Source organism: Gracilinanus agilis, chromosome 4 (genome assembly GCF_016433145.1).
Source record: "Gracilinanus agilis isolate LMUSP501 chromosome 4, AgileGrace, whole genome shotgun sequence".
Classification (NCBI taxonomy): Eukaryota; Metazoa; Chordata; class Mammalia; order Didelphimorphia; family Didelphidae; genus Gracilinanus; species Gracilinanus agilis.
Genome location: NC_058133.1, coordinates 437,120,735 through 437,129,238, shown reverse-complemented (window position 1 = coordinate 437,129,238; position 8,504 = coordinate 437,120,735). Strand labels below are relative to the sequence as shown.

Below are 8,504 nucleotides of genomic sequence, written 5' to 3'. Positions count from 1 at the left end.
ACTGACACAGACTATTTATAAAGACTTCATATAGATAATCTATATAAATCTATAGACATACGCACATAAATATACAGGGAGATAGATATAGATAACTATATATGTATGTGAATATGTATATATACATATATATATACTTACAACTACATTTATAGTTAAAACTACTGTATATTTGGAATTTCTGTCTGAATATGTGACCTAGAGAGATAAAGACAGTTAAGTTCAGCTCTAAATGAGCTTAAAAAGTGAATTCCCATGCCCTCAGAGAACCATCTAATCTTCACATCCCTCAATATGAAACATATAAGAGAACATTCTTCCCTCTCTAACATTTTTGTGCACACTAAGTTATGCCCATAAATATTACTCACAGCAACTGACATCTTTGAAGGCAGCAGGTACAGTGGAAAAGACCAAACAAAAGCACCATCAACAGCCATCTCTCCCATTGGCACATGCAAATACTAGTCTTTGGTCGTTAGCTTCCAAGGCTCTTTGAAGAAAACTGCTGCTTATTTCTCTGTCTCTAATTTAAGAATGACCTGAAATCTGTGCTCATGAATACCCAGCCTTTCTATTTCCTGCCATCACCTACCAGGCTGTCCTGGGCATTAAGATGGAGTAGAAAGAAGAATGGAGTCAGAGAATCTGGACTTGAAATTTAAAGCTGCTTTTTAATCCTTATGGAGCCTAAGACAAGTTGTTTTACTACATTCAACTTCAATTTTCTCATAGATCAAGAGGGAGATAGACTAGATAAAACATGAAATCCAAGATCTTTTCTGGCTTTAAATCTTAAGTTTACTTTTTTTTTTCTGGCAGTTTATAGTTTGGTCACATCATTTGAGACTGTTTCTATATGTTCTTAAGATCTACTTAGAACTGACAGGTAGAAATAAGCAAGGTATAGTTTTATATATAACTTTTTTTTGTTAAATAATGTCTCCTCTGTTGGGAGAAGGGGAGGGGAGGAAGGGATTACTGTGTATATTAATGTAACAAAAAATTAATTTTTTTACAAAAAGATCCGCTTAGGTATCATACACGTACATCCCTCCTTTCTCTCTCTCTCTCTCTCTCTCTCTCTCTCTCTCTCTCTCTCATACACACACACACATACTGTCCTTCAAATATAATTTCACAAACTATTTTGTGATTGTATACATATATCACTTTGCTATCCATTACCCAAGAGTTTTTTCTAGAATCAAATTGTGGAAAGCAATAGTGGATTAATTTGATCTTTCACATGCCCTAGAATTTTTTCCCACATCTGATGATGTAAAGAAAGGCACAAATGCAGTTCTAAGGAATACAGCTCAAGGGAAAAAAGGAAGCAATTGTGAAGAGAAGGTCTTAAACAAAGGGAAGTTTATTAACAATTAAAATGGAAATGGAGGACTTTGGATAGGGGTTGAAAAGAGAAGGGCAGTACAGAATAGATAAGAGGGGAGAGGAGCACAAGCAGAGGTGGATGAGAATGAGGGAATGAAGAATAGTAACAGGAAAAGGAGTTCTCACCCAGGAAGCTTGTGACTAAATCACAAAGATTCAGAAAGGGGCAAAAGAGTTTGCCAGTCAGAAAACAATGGGCTTTCTCATCATCACCAGACCATTACAACCACTATCTGAAACCTCTAGCACCAACTGAATTTGTCCTGATGCCAAAATTCCTGGTCTTGTCTCCATTGAGAAGGATGGGATAGCTTGGACATGTTATTTATTTCTTAGACTTGATCATGCAGGAATGGCTTGTTATTTAGGAAATAACTAAAGCAATAATGACAAAATTGTTACAAAATCTTTATGTGGAATAGAAAGTCCTTATCATATGAAGTGAGCAAAAAGAGAGCATTGGCTTGAGAGACCTCGGTTTCATTTGGCTTTGCCATTCATTAATAGCATGATCTTGTACAAGTACTTTCTCTTTCAAACCCTCAACTGGTACAATTTATAAAAGGGTAGTCTTAGACAAGGTAATCTCCAACATTCTATGACTATGAATATGGCTGAGCATTTGTGTCACTAGAATTTGCAGCCGCTTCAGTTGTGTTAAGGATAGATTTCTTAGCTAATATTCATATGGCTCTAATTAAACAGATTTCATTTGACCTGTTCACTTGGCTTCTTTCTTTCCTTTCCCATCAGTTATTCATTCATTCAACAAAAATTTATTCCTTAGCTGTATAGAAAGTATTTTTATTGCAAGTTATTAATTTTTTCAGTCTCCATTGAAAATACTCCCTTCTCTTTTATTCCCCCCACCCTACCCTTTCTTGATAAATATGTGTTTCTTCATGGGAAATTCCAGGGTGCTTAGAAATAAATGACTGAATACCTCCCTTGCATAAAAGGCAAATACTTTTCCCCCTTGTCATCCATCTACTAAAAAGGAATTTGCAAATGAAGAGAGCACATTATTCCCATAAATTAATATGAAATATCCTAAGAGTTCAGGAGTAGAATCTTGACTCTGCTGAAGGAGCAAACTCAGTGGAGTAGGAGAAACTTTAATTCAGTGGAGCACATTTGGCAGTATCATCAATACTCTTACTGTCAATATTAAAGCAGATCTTTCAAAATCTATGAGTAGCAGCTGTGTCCGGTATTAAGCCTCTACCTCTGGGTTTAGACAAGAGAAGTGATGATAAATGAGTTGAAATGAGTGTCAGTCTATATTGTAGTCTGACACTTGGTATATCATTCTGCAACACTGTTCTTCATTCATTATGATAGAGTAGTCGTTAAGGCTAAAATTTCATTTTGATCCCAATGTGGGATCATTTGCCTCATATGGAGAAAATCCTTGTGGCATAGGCATATACTGCACCCCTAATCCCAGCCAGCTGTTTTGCAAATGTAATATGCTTGTCAAAAAGGGTTGGGGATAACCTGTCCCTCCTCTTAGAGACACAACTCATAGAGCAGACTGTATGATCTTGAGTCACCATGGTCCTTTTTATATGCAAATCATGCAAATAACACAAAGCTGGAAAGGATGGCCAACAGAGTACACCACAGTGAAGACTCCAAAAGATCTTGATGGCTTAGAATGTTGGGCCAAATCTAATAGGATTAAATTTAATAGTGATCAATGTGAAGCTTTAAGTTTAGATTAAAGATACTGACCTCTTAAGTTTAAGCTGGAAGAGGGATAGTTAGATAGAAGTTAGAAAATTAAAAGTCCATAGATTTTGATTGCATATTAACTCAATAGGAATCAACAATGTGATAGGGCAACCAAAAATGGTAATCTTAGAATGCATTAAGAGAGGAAGAGCTACCAACAATAAGGTGATGGTCCCTCTGTACCTGTCCTCCTCAGAGTTCATTTGCAATATTGTGTTCAGTTCTGGACCCCATGTTTTAAGAAGGATATTGATAAGGTTGATATAAAGACTTCCAGAGCAGGACAACCAGAATAGTCAAGAACCTTGAGCTTATATCATATAAAGATCATTCAAAGGAATTGAGAGGTTTAGCCTAATGAGAAAGAAGACTGGTGAATAGAAAGGAAACTTAATAGTTGTCTTTAAGTATTTGAAACTCTGTAATACAGAACAGAGCTGAGACTTATTCTGTTTATTCCCAGAGGACAGATCTAAGAATAATAGGTATAAGTAGAGAGAGACAGATAGGAAAACCAAAACAGAGACAGATAGAGAGACTGGGATTATAGAGAGACTGAGATGATAGAGAGACAGAGACTGTAAGAGAGACACAGGGCAGACAAAGACAGAGACAGAGAGACTAAGACTAAGAGAGAGAGATAGAGGCAGACAGACACACACATGCACACGCGTGCACACACACACACACACACACAGATTTAGGCTTGATGTCAGAAGAAAACTAGTTTATTAACAACTAGAGTTGTACCATAGTGGAATGGACTTCTCAGAAGATAGAAGGTTCCTTCCATGTGAAGCTTTTCAAGGAAAGATTGGATGGTCATCTGAATATGATGTAAGAGTGAATCTTTTTTTGATGTGAGGTAAAGTAGATGACCTCTGAGGTTCTTTCTAATTCTGAAAGCCTATGGTTCTGTGACTGTGATTATGACATATTATTAAACAAAAGACCTCCTCTGTTACCAAAGTAGGACATCTAAGTCAGGGCTTGCCTTATCTTCTGATTTACAACAGAGTAAAAACAGTAGAGACTTTACTTGAAGGAGTGATAGGATGTAAAACTAGCTTTAAAATGCCTTATGTATATGTAACACTTTTATAGTCATTAAAGTGCTTTCAGTGACAGTATCTCATTTGACCCTGCAACATTACTAGGCAAAAACTCTGTTTTCAGAAGAAGAAACTGAGGTTCATAGAACATAGATCATTTGACAACCCATCTACAGATATTCATGTTCAAGATCCTCTAGCTAGTAACAGGACTATACCTAGCAGTCAGGAGGTTCTATTCTATTTCATAGTATTAGGGAGTTACATTTGATATACCAAGTTGGAGGAATATTATTTTAACTGGGATAATGGACCTAATTTAGGATGAAAGTAAGTTGTCATCAATTTTGAGTTTGTTTGGCTATTTTGGCCAATCTATACACCTACAGAGAGTTGTTCGGATTAATTCAATATTAATTAAACATCTACAAGGCACTGTACTAGGCACTAGTGTAACAGTGTGAACTGAATTTGCAAAGGCAAGCAGGCAGCTGGGGGTGGAATGGACCCTGAAATCAGCCCAGCAGAATGTACCCATTCAGAATTCGATTTGGGAGGGGTCAACAGTAAGAGGAGTTTGGAAGAGACTTCTCAATTGTCACTTCTCTCCTGACTGGACAAGGAGCTGGGGGGTTCTTTTTTTGGTTGGGGGTTGGGCTTGTGGGGTGAATCCTGAGGGAATTGGGTTCGTCTGTACTTTTATGGGTGACTATTGGGAGATCACAAATACCACTGACCAGCAATTCTCCCATTTTGGTCGGAGAGTCCAAAATCCTGGGGGAGTGGGCTTGAAGGAAGCAGGGTCTCTTCCCTGATCCTGCCTGAATTCATTGATCCTGTTACTTCCCTTTTATATATTAGATAGAAATATTGGATAGGAGACTGTAGGGGAAAGAGAGAGTTAGCTACTGTGACCAAGCCACTGAAGAAGTCGAGAGCTGCTCTCTTGTGGAGAAGACATAGTTGATAGAGTAGTTCATCCTTTCCCTTCTTCCTTGATTTTCCTATACCATTTCCCCCTGTTCCCTAAATTTAATTTATCCTTTAATAAACCCCTGATATGTTGATACTTAGAGTCTAGAACAGTTACATGGGGGGGAGGGGAGGTGACTGATTTTGTGGTTGAGGGAAAGACCATTACTGGACTCCATCTTGAGGGAGGTGGGGGAGGCTTGTCTCAACAGGGCTGGCTCCTTGTGATATGTACCTCTCCATTGTACCCAAGTCTAGTGATTTACTGTGTGTATTTCTTGCACCCCCACATTCATGATCACTACATCTATCATTTTTCCTGGCATAAGAATTATTTTGATTGTATTTCAAATTGGAATAGCTATTAAAGTAAGTTTTCCTTTGGTTATTATTGCTATTTGGGTTTTTGAAGTTAATTTGTTGTTTATACCAACAATCTTTTACAAAATGGCTCCTTCTCTCACAAAGCTAGCATTTTTTTTTATGTCAGTGCTCTGTCTAGGTTGGTATTATGACCTATTCATGTTGTTCTTAGCTTGTAGGGTTGCTAATTTTTTTTATTTCCTCTATCTCTTTTTGTTTAAGTGTAGATTTTGCTTCTTTCAGTTGCTTCTTAAGGTCACTAATGATTTTGTCCTTAGACTGCTCTGTTTATTCTCTACCATCCCCTATGATCCTGATTGAATATAGTTTACTATTTTCCTCAACTTCTCCAAAGGCAATTCATCCCACACAGGACATTGAGTCTGGAAGAATCCCTTGATGAATTGTCTGCGAATGTGTTGCAAATTTTGCTCCCTCAAATCAGTGAACCCAAGAATGAGTTCCCTGGCTTTGAGGACCTGGTCAAGAAAGGTATTGGGGTGTTCTCCAACTTTCTGCCTAAGTACCTCAAACTGAGTCCAGACATTTGGTCTTTTAGCTAGTTTTTCCATTCCCTCTATTAAATCTTGCCCACAGTATTTCAAGTAAGTGTGGTTTTCTGGGTAGACAACTCCATGTTGTCATACACTTCAAGCCATGATGTTAAGAGATTATTTTCTTGGGTCTCCCTAAAAAATTGTTGGGCTTGGGCTGGGCTAAATAATTGTCCTAAAAGAATTTCAATGTCACGGTAAGAAGGATCGTAAATCTTGAGGGCCTGCCTAAATTCTTTTAAGCATTGTTGGGGTTGTTTGTTCCAGTTGCCAAATCTCTTTTTTAGGCTGTTTAGGTCACTGCTGGTAAATGAGGTATGTGTTTTTAAATGGATGGTACCCTGGTCTGCCTTTAAAATTGTTTATCATGTAAAGGAAGGAGAGGAATGGTTGCTTTTGCCCCCTTTACTGTGGTGTCTTTGCCTTCAGTGTCATTGCCTCGCTTATCTATATTCTCTTTGTCATTAGTCTCTGTAATTACTAATACATTGTCCTGGCCATTTGTCTTTTCCCCCATCTTTTCCCCTATCTTGACTATTTCTTCCTGTATCATTTTAGCTAACTCAACTTTTAAAGTTGCTAAAGTCACTTGTTCCTCAGCCTTGTGTCCCAATAATTGTCCCACCAGCTTTTTCAGCACCCTGTTCATTTGCAGGAATGAAGCAATAGCTGCCATAAATGATGGAGTAAATGCTATCAGTTATTTTATCTCCATCTTTAACCAGTTGTAAGAATCTATTAAATGAATGAGGTTCAATATGTAACTCAGTATAATCTCTGTCCAAAGTCCATACATCATAGTTCCAAAAGAATATAACATGATAGAGCTACTCAGTACCACAAACAAAGCTCTTCCCATTTCCCAAGCCATGTTTCAATGCATCTGCTTAGCTAGGAAGGTTTTCTGCTTTGCTATTCTTTGCTTTTTGTTCTTCTGAGGATTTTGCAGCTAAAGGGAGGGACTAATCCAAAATGGCTGCCATCTGACTGTTTTTCAGTATTTTGTTCAAAAAAATGGCTTTTTGTGATTAAATCAGGTTCTTTGTTTTGTTTTGGCTTGCCACAAATGTTTGTGGGTGAGTATTGATGGTATATAGGTGGGTATCTAGACTCCCCCCTTGTTAGCTGTCAATGGGTCTTCCAGTCTCCTAGACACATCCAGCAGAAATCATGTTTACACTTAGAACATTACATGTGACTGCAGCCTCCATTCTCTCAATACAGATATTGTACTTGGGAAATCTTTAGTGTGAGCACTAATGTGGTTTGCCGTTTCAGAGTCGTCTGCACACTTTGTGAGCCATTTCCAGATTGTGGCACAGTCTGTAGGGGCGTGATACATCTGACGACACTTGAAACAGAAAACCTCGTTGCACCGATTTCACTGCACTCATTGAGCCCTAGGCTCCTGTACCTGGATAACTATGGGGCAGTCTGTACCGGGACATAGCTGGAGCTGATAATGGCTCTCCATGTAGTCCCCGAAGAGGTAGTGCCTGTATTTGTCTTTCAACTCCTCATTGGGCAGCAAGGGAAACACAAAATCCTCTGATGTTCTGAGAAGGCAGTCCTGAGCCATACAGGAGACTCCAACTCCTACACCATATTTCACCAGCGCCATACAGTGTTGCTCCCAACAGCTTTGGCAAAACTGACAAGCCAAAGAGAGTAAATTTTCCTTTCCGACAAACTGCATGCACACTGCACAGTGATGGGAGGAATGTACCATTACATGTTTCGATGGACTGGGCTGAACTTGGGCCTCACTATGGATGTTTATGGCTAATGCATTTTCTAGTGGAATAGGAAGAGGAGCAGAATAATATTTTCAGGCAAAAATGATACAACAATCATAAACCAACAACTTAAAAATCACAAATGTTCAGGACAGCATTTTTTTTAAATGAAAGAAATAACTAGGTGAGTTGATAACTGCAATTTTCTGTGAAGGAGAATTTCTAAACTCATTTCTCTTGGTCCTATTCTAAAGCTTTTTTTCTGGGTCAGCAACAGAGGCACAATTGAAAAGTGCTGAAAGAAACAAACTGATCTAAGAATATAAAGGTAACAGGAAAGAAGAGATACTCAAAATTCTGGTTCCCATTTTAAAAATGTATTACAGCCTCATAGAAATCTATTTTAGTCACAATATTTTCTATTATTTTTTAGCAAATAGGGAAACTGAAGCCTAAAATATTAAGGTTGTAGATTATACTATTGTTGTTGTCTAGTTGTTTCTAAATCTTCTGTGATCCCATTTGGGATTTTCTTGGCAAAGATATTTGACTGGTTTGCCATTTCTTTCTCAAGGTCATTTTACAGATAAGTAAACTGAGGCAAAAAAAAGTGTTAAGTGTCTTGTCCAGTCAAACAGCTAGTTAAGTGCCTACTACTGCATTTGTGCTTAGCAAGAAGAGTATTCCTTTGCATCAAC

General features: G+C 37.9%; 1 pseudogene; it reads right to left on the bottom strand.

The window, feature by feature from the left end:
- Window positions 1-7,198: 7,198 nt before the first annotated feature.
- Window positions 7,199-7,829, bottom strand: LOC123244095 (annotated as a pseudogene).
- Window positions 7,830-8,504: the final 675 nt, after the last annotated feature.